This window comes from Gracilinanus agilis, chromosome 1 (genome assembly GCF_016433145.1).
Source record: "Gracilinanus agilis isolate LMUSP501 chromosome 1, AgileGrace, whole genome shotgun sequence".
NCBI classification, from domain to species: Eukaryota; Metazoa; Chordata; class Mammalia; order Didelphimorphia; family Didelphidae; genus Gracilinanus; species Gracilinanus agilis.
In genome coordinates, this window is record NC_058130.1 from 800595592 (window position 1) to 800611122 (window position 15531).

Here is a 15531-nt window from a genome sequence, read left to right on the forward strand (position 1 = left end):
GTAACTATCAATCATGTGTAAATAAGTCTTGACTGACCACACCAGTGGAAATGTGAATTAGCTAGGGCGGGGGGAGGGGGGTAGTTGGGGGATGGGGGGGGCTGAAGGGTAAAGTAAAAACATGACTTATGTAACCAGGGAAATTTTTTCTAAAAATAAAAAATTATTAAAAAAAAATAAATGCATGTTTAAAATTGTTCTTACATGTAATGGGGGGGGGGGGTTAGACCTGATGGCCATATTGCTGGTTCAAAGGACACCCACAACTTTAAAGCCCTTTGGCCCTCCGGGTCCCTCCCTGTAGGGCGGGTGCGGTATTCCTGTGCTCCTCCGTACCCTCCCCCAACTGCAGATCTCTAGCTGGGCTTCGCTCTGTGACATCCCTCCCCCCCTCTCCCCTGGAGCCGGGCTCACTGGGAGGGAGGACGGTGCAGGGGGAGGGCAGCACTGCAGTCCAAACAGGTTAGAGCCGGAGCTCGGAGGGCTGTGCTTGGCGGGCGGGGAGACTCGGAATCTGCTCTGTGCAGGCCCTTTGGGGAAAGTCCTCTCGGTGCTCCCTCGGATGGAGCCAAATGATTCCAAAGTCCTGAGGCTCTCGGGATGTCCGGACCGGAGAAGCCACACCTGGACGGCTTCGGCGAATTCTGCCCGTGTGGCCAGGCTGTGACTTTGGGTTAACACACGGCGCGATGGGGAGATCCGGCTCCTTCCATCCCTGGGACAGCTGCGAGGGGCCTCCTGGGCTCCCCTTGGCCATCTTGCTTCCCGACAGGCCCCGGGGGGGGGGGGTCAGGATCCAGGAGGCGGGCCTTCCTGCCCCAGGGAGCCCCTGGGACCCAGACCCCGGGAGCTGCTGCGCCCCTGCCAGGCGGCAGAGTTCGGCCTCCGTCTCTGGCTTCCCAGAGCCTTTCCCTGGTTTCTCCAGCCCAAAGGCCTCCCCATCCCTGCCTTCTCGGGCTTCGAGCAGTTGCTCTGTGGTGTGTGAGAGTTGGGGAGGGCAGAGGGCCGGCTGAAGGGAGAGCCCTGCCTCCCTGGGGGCCCAGAGGCCCTGCCACCTCGGGAGGCTCCGGGAGAGGAAAGGAGAGGAAGCCGGGGAGGGCCTGACCCTCCCCGGTGCTCCTGTCCTCCGGTAGGATGCTGGGCGGGGCCTCAGGAATCCTCCTCCCTCCCCAGCTGCTTGCAGAGGCCCAAGGTCTGGCCCAGCAGGGAGCCTGGAGCCCCCGGGAATGGCCCCAGCTGGGTGCAGGCCCTCCCCAAGCTCTGAGAGCAGCCAATGAGGTCACTTCCATAGGTATGTAGGACTGTCTGGGAAGCCGGCCAAGGATCAGATAATGGGCACGAAACCAAACACAGCAGTGACGACATGGCCCTGCTCTTCTGTGTTTCGAACCCATTCCCTGGCACTTTGGCACCTCGAGCACTGACTCCAGAGCCCTGATGGCTTCCCTGGCTCTCGTCCTTACCAGGATGTCATCAGAGCAGAAATTGGCCTCCTGGAGCTGCTCCTAAACTTCCTCCTGCCTCGGGTCATCCTCCTCTTCCCAGGTTTCTGCGTCTTGGAGCAAGTCAGTAAGCACTTAGGAAGCGGCTCCTCTGGGCCAAGTACTGTGCAAAACTTCTGAGGGTGCCAAAGAAGGGAAAAGCCCGACTCCAGGGACGAGCTCTCTACAGTCCCGAACTCGGTACCTGAGAGGGGAGGCTCTGGCGAATCCTTTTGCAGAAGGTCTAAGTTTAGCTGAGACCCGAGCCCAGGGGCCAAGGCGAGGAGGGAGAACCTTCCAGCAGCGGAGCCGGTCATTAGAAAGTGCGAGTCAAGAGATGGCAGATCTTGGCGAAGAATCAGCCAGGAAGACCGTGTCCTGGGCCCAGAGAGCACGAGGCCAAGAGGGAGTCAGTAAGGAACAGGGAGACTTTGGGGAAAGTGGGCTGGGGCTGGTTAGGTGCACCTACTATGCGCCCTCTCTATTTTCTCTCCTTCCATCCTGTGACAAGAACTGACGGGCTCCTTGCTAGTGACATTCTAAAAAGGGAAGCTCAGGATGCAGGCGGGCAGGTGCCCAGCTGTTTGGGCAGGAGCCTTAACTTCCGTAGATGTCCCAGACAAAAAGGATATAGAAACGGAACCTTTTTTGTCTCCAGAAGAGGAGCTTCAAGTGTTCGAGAGCCATCCTTGCTGTTCTTTGTGATCCCAGTTGGAGCTCTCTTGGGGAGTTGTTGGCCATTTTCTTTTCTGGCTCTCTTTAGAACTGAGACCAACAGGGTGATTAAGAGCGTTACTCAGGACCGCATGGCTAGTAAGTGTCTGAGGCCAGATTTGAACTCACAAAGATGAGTCTTCCTGTCTCCAAGCCTGGCACTCTGTTCACTGGGCCACCTCTCTGTCCACAGACAAAATGGAAAGTCTTATTTATATTCTTTTAAAAATCCACTTTCTACAGTCTTCACGACAGCCCCTTCGGGTAGATGCTTTTATTCTTATTTCACAGTTCAGGATACTGAGGCAAATAGGGATCCTATATCTATTTTTAGGAGCATAGAGCTAGTAAGTGTCTGAGGCTGGATTTGAACTCAGATCTTCATGCTTTTCTACCATTTCTTAGCTCCACCCACATTGTGTGTGTTACTATGGCTGTATTCCCACAACCCCTCCAACATTAACTTGCCATTTGAAGGGAGTCGTTTTTGCCAGTTTTCAGAGTACAGTGTTCTGTCCCGTTGCATTTCTCTTATTAGTGACTCGGAGCATTTTTTCATGGAGTTGTGAATATTTGGGAGGTCCTCTTCTGAGAATACTCGGGTCATGTCCTTTGACTGCTTATTTGAGACGGGTCATTAGTCCGAAGTTTACTAGTTGTTTCTGTATCTCAGATACCAAACCCTTATCAGAGAAATTTGAACCCAAGAAGTTTTTTTCCCCGCATTTGACCGCTTTCTTTCTATTCTGGGTACATGTATATTGTCTGGGCAGAAGTTGTTTTATTTTTTTTTTTATTATTATTAGCTTCAAGTAACTCAAGTCTTCCATTTTATTTTTGTAATCATCTCTATCTCTGTCTCCTACCCTTAGCGGTGAGAATAATGTGATCTGTTTCTCTTTGTTTTTTGTCTTTAATATTTAAGTAAGATATTTACTATTAAAATCATGTATCCTCATAGGATGTTTCCAAGAAGATGGTGTAAGATAATGGTCTAAGTCCAGTTTCCAAAGTAGCTTGTTTTCCCCTTTATCCTATTTCCTATTCATGAGTTCTCTTGTTTCTGAATTTCCCTTGTTTAATCAGTTCCATTGATTTATCTGTTATCTTTTTTAAATTTTTATTTAATTTTGAACATTTTCCCATAGTTACATATTACATGTTCTTACTCTCCCCTCCACCCCCAATCCCCAACCCCCTGTAGCCAACGCACAGTTCCACTGGGTTTTACGTGCATCAATGATTAAGACCTAATTCCATATTATCGATAGTTGCACTAAAGTTATTGTTTAGAGTCTACATCCCCAATCATATCCCCATGAGCCCATGTGTTCAAGCAGTTGTTTCTCTTCTGTGTTTCTCCTCCCACAGCTCTTCCTCTGAATGTGGCTAGTTTTATTTCTCATTAAGTCCCTCAGCCTTGCTCTGGATCCTTACTTTGCTGCTAGTAGAGAAGTCTGTTACATTTGATTGTACCAGTGTATCCATCTCCATGTACAGTGTTCTTCTGGCTCTGCTCCTTTCACTCTGCATCAATTCCTGGAGGTCTTTCCAGTTCACATGGAATTCCTCCAGTTTATTATTCCTTTGAGCACAATAGTATTCCATCACCAGCAGATACCACAGTTTGTTCAGCCATTCCCCAATTGAAGGACATTCTCTCATTTTCCAATTTTTTGCCACCACAAAAAGCGCAGCTATAAATATTTTGTACAAGTCTTTTTCCTTATTATCTCCTTGGGGTATAAACCCAACAGTGCTATGGCTGGATCAAAGGGTAGGCATTCTTTTAGAACTATTTGGGCATAGTTTCAAATTGCCATCCAGAATGGTCCACCAGCAATGCATCAATGTCCCAATTTTGCCACATCTCTCCAACATTCCCCATTTTCCTTTGCTGTCATGTTAGCCAATCTGCTAGGTGGGAGGTGGTACCTCAGAGTTTTTTTGATTTGCATTTCTCTAATTATTAGAGATTTAGAGCACTTTTTCATGTGTTGATTTATCTATTTATCTTATCAATATCAGATGTTTTTGATGACTCCTGCTTTGGGGTCTAGTGTGTGGTCCAGAAGGGCCGTTTCCCCCTCTGTCCTGAATTCTTTTCAGCTTTTTGCTTGAAATTGTAGTTTGTTTGTTTGTTTTTTTGCTTTCCCAAATGATTCGTTATGATTTTATTCAGTCTTGTAAAATATCTTCGTCATTTGATTTCTGTAGCATCAAAAGTGTAAATTATTTGGGGTAGTTTTGTCATTTTTCTTATGTTGGCACAATCTAGCCATGAGCCCTGAATATTTTCCCAGCTCTAGTGGCCCCAGGGGTCAGTGTGGAAAGCTAGCAATTACGGTAAAAGACAATGAGGCAGAGAGAATGTACCCTGGGCCCTCCCAGCCCACCCCTGGGAAGGAGGAAGAACCAATGTTGGCCCATGGACATTACATGTGAAAGTGAGTGGACTGGGGGGAATTTCCGGAATAGAGAGAAAATAGCTGTACTGCTGCCTCAGTAAGAATATATAGACCGGGGGCAGCTTGGTAGCTCAGTGGATTGAGAGCTAAGCCTAGAGACGGGAGGTCCTAGGTTCAAATCCGGCCTCAGACACTTCCCAGCTGTGTGACCCTGGGCAAGTCACTTGACCCCCATTGCCCACCCTTACCACTCTTCCACCAAGGAACCAATACACAGAAGTTAAGGGTTTAAAAAAAAAAAAAAAAAAAAGAATAAATAGACCTTGGCCAGCCAAATGGAGAATCGATCCTAATCAGGTTCATCTTTCCTTAAGGGAAATATATCTACATCTTCTCTCTCTGTGTCCCTGTCTCATTTTATTAATAAACACTCATAATTCCAGTCAGATCCCTTTTTATTCCTAATAGCTTGTCCTTCATTTCTTTAAGGGTTGCTCTGTATTCGAATCACTGAAATTCTTTTGGGGACTTCAAGAAGTTGACCCCTAGATATCGTGTGCACATTTTACTTTATTTGGAAGGGGAGTGCTCTATTAGTCCTTCTTGCATTTTGGTATTATAGAGAAATGCTATTGATTTTTGAGGACTCACTTTGTAACCTGCAAACTCACTTTGTTGTAGCTATTATCTCGTTTGATATCTTCACTGATTCTCTGGGATTTTCCAAGTAAACTGTCTTATCATCAGCAAACGGGGATCTTTGAGCTCTTATCTCTCTTTATTCCTTTCCCTTGTCTTATGGATAATGCTAACATTTCTAATGCTGTATTAGACAAGTGTGGAGAGTAAGCATCCTTGCTTTCATTGGAAAAGGTTCAAATAGATCTCCATTACATGTGATACTTGCCTTTGGTTTTAAATAAATGTTTTCATAACATTAAAAAAAAAGCTTATATTGTATTTTTCACATAAAAGAATGTTGTACTTTGTTAGAGGCTTTTTCTACATCTATTGAGATGACCATGTGGCTTTGGATATTCTGGTTTTTTTGTTTTTTGTTTTTATTTTTAAACCCTTAACTTCTGTGTATTGGCTCCAAGGCAGAAGAGTGGTAAGGGCTAGGCAATGGGGATCAAGTGACTTGCCCAGGGTCACACAGCTGGGAAGTGTCTGAGGCCAGCTTTGAACACAGGACCTCCTGTCTCTAGGCCTGACTCTCAATCCACTGAGCTACCCAGCTGCCCCCTGGATATTCTGGTTTTGAATGGGATTATTAATAAACTTTATAGAAAATAAGAATGTGGTAGATAATTTTCAACCTAACATATGTTAGCTTATAGTTTACTTTCCGTTGCAGCTTTCCTTGGTTTAGGTATTTAATGTCTCATAAAAGGATTCTGAGTGCAGGTAGCTGGCTCAGTGGATCTAGAGCCAGGCCTAGAGATGTGAGGTCCAGAGTTCAAATGTGACCTCAGACACTTCCTAACTCTGTGACTTTGAGTAAGTCATTTGACTTCAAAACAAAACAAAAAAACTCGTGTTTTTTTTTTTTTTTTACTCCAATTGCCTAGCCCTTACCAATTCTTAGTATTGATTCCAAGATGGAAGGTAAAGGTTTTTATTTTATTTTTTTTTGAAAATTTTAATTTAGAACGTTTTCCCATGGTTACAGGATTCATGTTCTTTCCGTTCCCTCCCTCTCACCCCTCCCATAGCCAATGTGCAATTCCACTGGGGTTTATATACTTCATTGATCAAGACCCATTTCCATATTATTGATATTGGCACTAGGGTGATTGTGTAGAGTCCACATCCCCAATCATATCTGCATCAACCCATGGGACCAAGCAGTTGGTTTTCTTCTGGGTTTCTCCTCCCACAGTTTTTCCTTTGAATGTGGCTAGTTTTATTTCTCACAAGTCCCTCAGAATTGCCCTGGGTCATTGCATTGTTGCTAGTAGCAAAGTCAGTTACATTTCATTGGGCTACAATGTATCCGTCTCTGTGTACAATGTTCTCCTGGTTCTGCTCCTTTCACTCTGCATCAATTCCTGGAGGTTGTTCCAGTTCACATGGAATTCCTCCAGTTCTTTATTCCTTTGAGCACATTAGTATTCCATCACCAACAGATACCATGATTTGTTCAGCCATTCCTCAATTGAAGGGCATCCCCTCATTTTCCAATTTTTTTGCCAAAGGGTTTTTTTTTAATAATATAAATTTAAAAATAAAATTAAAAGATTCTGGTAGAATACTTTCTTATTCTGGGGAATTATTTGTGAAGTATGGGTACTAACTGGTTTTTGTTTTCTTTTGTTTTTTTTATAAATTTTATATAATTTTCCTGTGAATCTAGCAGATATCAAACTATCCTGGATAGTTTTCCTTTGGTTCTTAAATTTACATCTGATGGGGGCAGCTGGGTAGCTTAGTGGATTAAGAGCCAAACGTAGAGATGGGAGGTCTGAGGTTCAAATCTGACTTCAGACACGTCCCAGCTGTGTGACCCTGGGCAAGTCACTTAACCCCATTGCCTAGCCCTTAGCACTCTTCTGCCTTGGAACCAATACACGGTATTGATTCCAAGATGGAAGGTGAGGTTTTAAAAATAAAAAAATTTACATCTGACTCAATTTCCTTTTCTGAGATCAGGTTATTCAAGATCTATAACATTTCTTCTGATACTCTTGAGTAGTTCAGGTTTGGGGAGGTATTTACTCCTCTATTTTTGATACTCAGTTTCTTTAGCATAAAACTGTACATACTATGCTATGATTATCCTTTTTATTTCTTCATTTTCCTGTCATTTTACCTCATTTGGTGTTTTATTAAAGTCTGGTGACTTGCATGTTGTCATTGCTTTAAAAGTGGTGTGATCTTGGTCTGTTCCCTGCCCTCCTGGTCAGTCCCAGTCAGTAATGCAAGTTCCTGATGCAAATCTGGATCTCTTGGATAATGTAAAGTTGTTTCAGTAGATTGCTACTGGGCTCTGTCACTGCTTCGGTTCGGATCGTCTGAACTGCTGGCTCTTTCTGGCCCTTTTTGGTCTTGGTGTGCTGGTCAGATCATTCCACTGCAGTGTATGTGCAGGGTTGAAGGTTAGAACCTAGTCTACCCTTTGCTCCTAGGCTCAGAGCCGAAGAGTCTTAAGTTTGGGGAACTTGTTCCTTATTCAGCACACAGTTCAGGCCCTCTCTTGCTCACAACTGCTCCTCTCCACTTGGGAACTGGGACCAGGAACTAGGTAAAAGGTGACAGAGCTGCTAACTGCTGCTTTTAGTGCTAGTTGTGGGGTAACTTGGGATCGCTTTCTGCCCTGGTACTTCCTGTTCTAGTGGTATTCCGTCTCAGCCCTCTTAATGTCCCTCCATGTAGGAATGCCCTTCCACCATGACCACTGGTGCCACCTCTGCTAATGTGCTCCACTCTTGCCCAGCTTCCATCCTAGCATCCCCAGCCCTATCATCCTCAGTCACCACGGATGGGAGAAATAACTCCTTTCCTCTGTCCTCATGAATTTGTTCTGGCACATTTTCAAATGTTTCTTCCTGACATCCTGCCTAGATTTGCCTTTTCTATCTATGACTCCTGCTTCTGCCCTATGAGACTCAAAGCAAATACATTTGATTCCTTATGCACATGACAAGAAAGATTATGGGAAAATCAACTCATGGTTGTCAATTTGAGTCCATTTTGGTAACATTCTATTCTCTATTCTGCTAATACCATTCTATACTCCATTTTCTGTTTTGTACAACAACCTTTCCCTGTCTCGGAGTTAAGAAGTTCATAACTTCAAAAGTTTAGTCTTCCTATTTTAATGCAAGTTAATTTGTATTAAATTTTTATGTTCAATGATATATGTAAAATTGAATTAATTTTTAAGATGTTAAATACAAAAGTTCAGTTTTTCTATCAATCACTTTTTTTAAAAAACCTTTACTTTCCATCTCAGAATTGATACTGTGTATTGGTTCCAAGGCAAAAGAGCAGTAAAGACTAGGCAATGGAGGTCAAGTGACTTGCCCAGGGTCACACAGCTAGGAAGTGTCTGAGAGGGGCAGCTGGGTGGCTCAGTGGATTGAGAACCAGGCCCAGAGACAGGAGGTCCTGGGTTCAAATCTGACCTCAGGCACTTCCTAGCTGTGTGACCCTGGGCAAGTTACTTAACCCCCATGACTTAGCCCCTACCACTCTTCTGTCTTAGAACCAATATTGGTTCTAATACAAAAGGTAAGTTTTATTTAAAAAAAAAAAAAAAGGAAGTATCTGAGGCCAGATATGAACCTAAAACCTCCCATCTCTAGGCCTGGTAATCACTTTTAATAAAAAAAGAAAGTAAATACAGAAGTCAACCAATTTTAATTGAAGAAAAATTCTGCTCCAAGTTTAAAAGTTATCTCAGAACCACCTGAAAATCACTTCACGTATAGGAAACTTATCTTCTATACCATTAACTCTCCTGATTCGATTCCAGACTGTCTGATGTTCTATCAGCTAGCATTCTATTCTCTCTCTCTTTTTTTTAATCTACCATTAGTTATTCCTGCAAGATCCAGGTGGACAATATCAACTTTATCGAGATGGAAAGAGACTGTTCCCAGCCCACGCTGAAGATTGTCCAGCAGTCCCATTGTCCCCACTCCCACGGTGCTCTCAGTCCTTTAAGCAGTCGTGCCGTTTCCCCCACCAACCAACATTAATCCGAGTCTGTTTCCAAGTCGGATTGTGGAGAAATGCTATTGAGCCAATGATCCATAAAGCCAGCAGCCCAATGGAGCTGACATCTCTGAACTGCAGGTAGAACTCTTTTCAAGAGAAAGCTGGGAGACGGGTTTTGGGGCAGGGGCTGAGGTAGGACTCTCCTCATTCAATTTCCCCAGGATGACGTTTCCTTTTGAATGGACAATTTTCCTACATAGTGGATTCTAAGCGAGGAGGTGACATTTTGTCAATGCAATTGGCTACCTATAGGACTCTTGCCTAGACCTAACATCATGTTCGGGACCATTTTTTATAGCTATATACCTCTTTTTCCTTTAACGCCAAATTTCTATAATCATGGCAGATGGACAATAGTTCAAATCTTTATCTCATAGACTAAGACTGAGGAACACATCTAAGCTACTATAAGATGGCGCTGTGTGTAAGATCTCAGCTACTCAACATGAGATTATAGTCCTTTCCACATCCCTAACAACTAAGTGAATGAGTATTTGGGCTTGTTGTCTGCCTGCTGGTGGTTCTGTATTCCTGTATAAGGTCCTTGAAATATCTCAGAATGATGTGGGCATCATCATTCAATGATGTAGGAATCTGTAAAACCAGGATATAATTCTATTATTTAGTGAGGTCAATGGGGTCAAGTGATGTGCCCAGGGTCACACAACTAGGAAGTGTCTGAGGCCAGATTTGAACCTAGGACTTCCCATCTCTAGGCCTGGCTCTCAATCCACTGAACCACCCAGCTGCCCCCTATAAGAGATTTTAACAGAAAGAAGATTCCTAAAGTGAAATGAACCAGAGAAGCAGAACCACTGGAGAAAGGTGGCCTAAGAGCCAGTCTATTCCAAAACGCCTAAGAAGAGAGATTTCCTGAAGCCTAGACAACTGCAATAAATGTTCTCGGAAACCAGACAGCTGTATGAGATTTCTGAGCTCTAAGACATGATGGACTGACGAAGTTGACAACAGGAATGGGTTACTAAGGAAAAAAAAAAAACACATTTATCCTTCCCTCTCACTCCTTCCCCGTGTACTGTTATTTTGTGCAAGGCAGCTCCTATTGAGGCATTGGTCAATCTCTCTTCCTTGTCTCCTCACATTATTCCCAGCAAGGTAAAACACTGAAGTCTAATAGTTAAAAATCATTGATGAAGTGTTTATTATTCTCAGGTCTCATACCCCAATGAGTCAATTCTGAGATTTCTAATTGTCATACTGTCAAACCAACTAGTGATTCATTTAGTTAACCGTCTCTCAGCTAATCAAAGAGGGTAATGAAGAAAATTAATCTTAATGCTGCATCATTATTTTTAATTTATTAATCTAATTAGCCTGTAATAATCCCTTTTCTGTTTAAATCTCTCTCCACCTCTTAGCATAACTCAACAGACCTTTCCCATGAGGAATATCATCACAGTGCTGCTCATCCCAAGACCTGGCCTGGACCTTTTCTGCATATTTACCCCAGTTAGCCTCTTTTACTGTTGTGTTTCTCTTGTGAGAAGTTTCTAATGATTTGCTATCAGGAAGACACATCTAGATTTATACTAGCTCATGACACTCCCTTGGCCTCTTCCATTACCAAGAGATTACTGACCATCAACTTATTGATTATCTGGATAGTGTTATTGAAATTTTGAGATCTCTGAGCTAAATTTTCCTGTGACCCCACTGGCTTCCTGTGGAAGTTTAGGGGTCTTTGAACTACATTTCCCATGAGCTTCCTGTCTTACGTAATGGTGTAGATAGCGACGTAATGATGTAGACCAGAGGTTTAAAAGGTACGGCTGGGCTAGCACTGCCTCTTTTCTGGCTGAAGCAGCATGGTGGAGGAGGTAATGGCGGATCTTTCAAACAGCCTAAGCTAGCATGGCACATGGCTTCATTTTTCTAATGGTTATCAATAAATCTTTTAAGACCATAATATTTTTAAATCTAGCCTTTTATATCCATTTTATTTCTTACACTGGTCTCATTAATAAATTGACTTTTCACACCCAGATCTTTGTCTCTCAGAATTTTATTCTCAACAAACTGCACTCTCTTACAGAAGAGGGTTCCCTCAGAGATGAATGAAAAATCACATCAGTTGGGAAGAAGACAAAAATTAGCAAACAAAGCATTACAAATGGTAAGACTATGTGAACTGTGAGTTGATGCAAATGCAATTGGGAATTTTAGGAAAGCTTATGGTTATTTTAACAGGACAGTAAAAATATATATAGCATTGCTCACAATACTGCCAAAAAGGCCAACTTTGTTTCTAAAACAACTAGCTTATTTTAAACACACACATACAACAAAGTAAAGTATGGTGTTTTACTGAGGGGTTGAGTATCTTTTTTATCATTTCTTTTTAGTATGGATTCTCTCAAATTTAAGGTTTCTTTTCTCACCAAGATCCTTTCCAGTATCATTACATTTCTGAGGTTTCTCTCCCAAATTCTCTGATAGGAAACAGAATGATCTGTAGTCGAGTACCTTCCTGTATTCCTTATTAGCATATTCTCCAGTACAATTTCTCTCTGGCTAATTTAGTTCTAGGCTAGACCAGAACACCTTCTCACCAACATAACATTTCTTGCCAGTATGATAGAAGTTGGGTTCCCTGAAGGGCTCTGTACATTGACTATATTAATAATGTTTATCTTTCCTGTGTGATTTTTCTGATAGTATATCCAATAACTCTGTAATGCATTCTCCGGAGTTATCTAAAGTATGATCTCTGCTTTGAAGGACTGATCATATTTATTGCTTTAATAAGGTTCACCTCCACTATGAATCTTTTGATGTTGAGTCAACTGGGAGCTCAGGCGGAAGGACTTCCCACATTCACTACATTTATAAGGTTTCTCTCCAGTATGAATCATCTGGTGTCGAATAAGTCCTGCCCTCAAACGGAAGGCCTTCCCACACCCACTGCATTCATAAGGCTTTTCTCCTGTATGAACTGTCTGATGTCTGGTAACTTCTGCCCTTAGGCGGAAGGCCTTCCCACATTCATCACACTCATAAGGCTTCTCACCAGTATGAATCATCTGGTGTCCAGCAAGGTGCACACTTTGTCGGAAGGCCTTCCCACATTCGTCACATTTATATGGTTTTTCTCCAGTATGGATTCTTTGATGCAGAGTAAGCTCTGTGCCATGGTAGAAGGCCTTCCCACAGTCTTTACATTCGTAAGGTTTCTCTCCAGTATGAATCGTCTGATGTCGAATAAGATGTGCACTGAGGCGGAAGACCTTTCCACATTCTTGACATTCATAAGGTTTCTCTCCTGTATGAATTCTCTGATGTTGGGTCAGCTTTCCACTCACATGGAAGGCTTTCCCACATTCATTACATTTATATGGTTTTTCTCCTGTATGAATTCTCTGATGCCGGGCAAGCTGCGCACTCAGACGGAAGGCCTTCCCACAATCATTACATTCATAAGGTTTCTCCCCAGTGTGAATCCTCTGATGCTGAATAAATTGGGAGCTCAGGAGGAAGGTTTTCCCACATTCATTACATTCATAAGGTTTCTCTCCAGTATGAATTGTCTGATGGCGAGTAAGTTCTGCTCTGAGTCGAAAGGCCTTCCCACATTCATTACATTTGTAAGGTTTCTCTCCAGTATGAATTGTCTGATGGCGAGTGACTTCTGCCCTCAGGCGGAACGTTTTTCCACATTCATGGCATTTATAAGGTTTTTCTCCAGTATGGATCATCTGATGCCCAATGAGGTGTACACTCTGGCGAAAGGCCTTCCCACACACGTTACACTCATAAGGTTTCTCTCCAGTATGGATCATCTGGTGTCCAATAAGGTGTACACTCAGGCGGAAGCCCTTCCCACATTCATGACATTCATAAGGTTTCTCTCCAGTATGGATCATCTGATGCCCAATGAGGTGCACGCTCTGGCGAAAGGCCTTCCCACATACATTACATTCGTAAGGTTTCTCTCCAGTGTGGATCATCTGATGCCCAACGAGGTGCACACTCTGGCGAAAAGCCTTCCCACACACATTACATTCATAAGGTTTCTCACCAGAATGAATTATCTGATGCCGGGTAACTTCTGCCCTCAGGCGGAAGGCCTTCCCACATTCGCTACATTTAAAAGGTTTCTCTCCAGTATGAATTTTCTGATGTCGGGTTAGCTTTCCAAACACAAGAAAGGTCTTGCCACATATGCCACATTCATAAGGTTTCTCTCCAGTATTCAATCTTTGATGTTGTGAAAATTGTGAATGGAGGTCAATAGCCTTTTCGAATTCATTATACTCATAAGGTTTCCCTCTGGTGTGGACTCTCTGGTGGTAATTTAGTTCTGTGATCTGGCGGAAGGCCCTTCCACAGTTGTGACATTTATAAAGTTCCTCTCTAGTTTGAACTGTCTCATGGTGAATAAGCTGTACATTCTGATGAAAGATCTTCTCACACTCATTACATTGGCACGTTTCCCCCTCAGTGGGAATGCTCTCATAGGCAGGAACAAATGAAGTATCCTTAGGAGACTCTGCAGATTCACTGTGTTCACCAGGAGTTCCTTTATATGCGATAAGCTGTGGATTCTGAGAAAAAGCATTCTCACACTCACTGCACTTACAAGGTTTCTTTCTGGTATCTATTATTTGACAGGAGCCAATGAGTGGCCCAGGTTTGAAGATGAACTCTTTCCCACTCTCTCTGCATGTACATAGCTTCTCTCCAGGGCATAGTCCATCATATTCAATAAATTCTAATTTGGAGTTCAAAGATTTCTCACTCTCATTACATTTCAGAAGTATTTTCTTTGAATAAATATTACATTTATTCACGTCTGGACATGGAATGAAGTTCTTTTTCTGTCCATCATACATGCATGGACCGTCTCCCACAGACACTTTCTGTGGTAAAAAAAGGACAGGCCCCACATGGAGATGTCTAACATACTTACTACATTCAAGGCCTCTTGGCTTATTCTGGGTTTTTCTTTTGATAATTTGGCCATTTCCAGAATATGTCTCTTCATTATTCTTATGCCTCTCTAACATAGCCTCATGCTGCTGGGCTTTTCTCAAGTGGGAGATACAGAAAGCATTCCTCACTGAGCTTTTCTGGTTTGACAATTCCATAGAAGTTCCCTGATTTGGAGCTGACATCTTGACTTCAGGCCTCGCCTCCCAATCTGAAACAAATAAAGAAGATCAATATCCCTATACCCTATCTTCTACTTACTTAGGCCTGTCTTTAGTCTCCACCAAAAAGAAATATTGTCAAATGTTAAAGGGAAAAGAAATAATACCATGGCCTTATGGTTGTAGTCATTCTAGTTTATGAAAATCTTTTAAATTATCTTCCTCACAGTCTTGTGAGGTAGGAAAGTTTTAAATGACAAAAGAGACAGTGACATGGCAAACTGGACAGAGGGCTCAAGAAGGAGTTAAAAAAAAAACCCTGGGTTGGGTGTTTCCTAGCTGTATGACCCCAGAAAACTCACTTTAACTCCTTCATGTCCAAGTTTCCTCACCTACCAAAGGGAGGGGGTAGTACTGAAAATCAATTTGGAACTGTACAAATAAAATGGCTAAAATATCTACACACTTTGACCCAGAGATTCATTTGCTAAGCATACACTGGCAGGAGGAGCAAGAGGAAGGATGAAAAGGAGGAAGAAGAAGAGGAGGAGGAAGATCCTATAGAAACAATAAAATATGTATAGCACTTTTCATGACAATAAAGAATATAAAGAAGATGTCAATTAACCAGGAAATAGCTAAATAAAATTCCAATATATAAATTAAATGGAAAATTACTGTGCTGTAAGAAACAACAGATATGGTAACTACAGAGATCATGGAAACACTTCATTGAACTGATACAAAGTGAAATAAAACCAAGAAAATAATAAACAAGACTACAACAATTTACATGAAAAGAACCAACACAATAAAAAATTAGTATTACCCAATGAGTGTTGCCAAATTTCCACTCTTCAGTCTTTAATATTCAAACTATCTTCATCTATTCATGCATTGGCCTCTGCCCTCTTTTCTATAAATATGGCCAGATTACTCTCTTTTTAAAAATAATATTTTATTTTCTCCCCCATTAATCCCCTATTAAATGTAAAAAACAACTTAATGTTCATTTTTTTAAGATGTGAGTTTCAAATTCTCTCCCTTCTTCTGACCCAGATTACTACTGTTTAAAAAAAAATTACCTCCTTACATTCT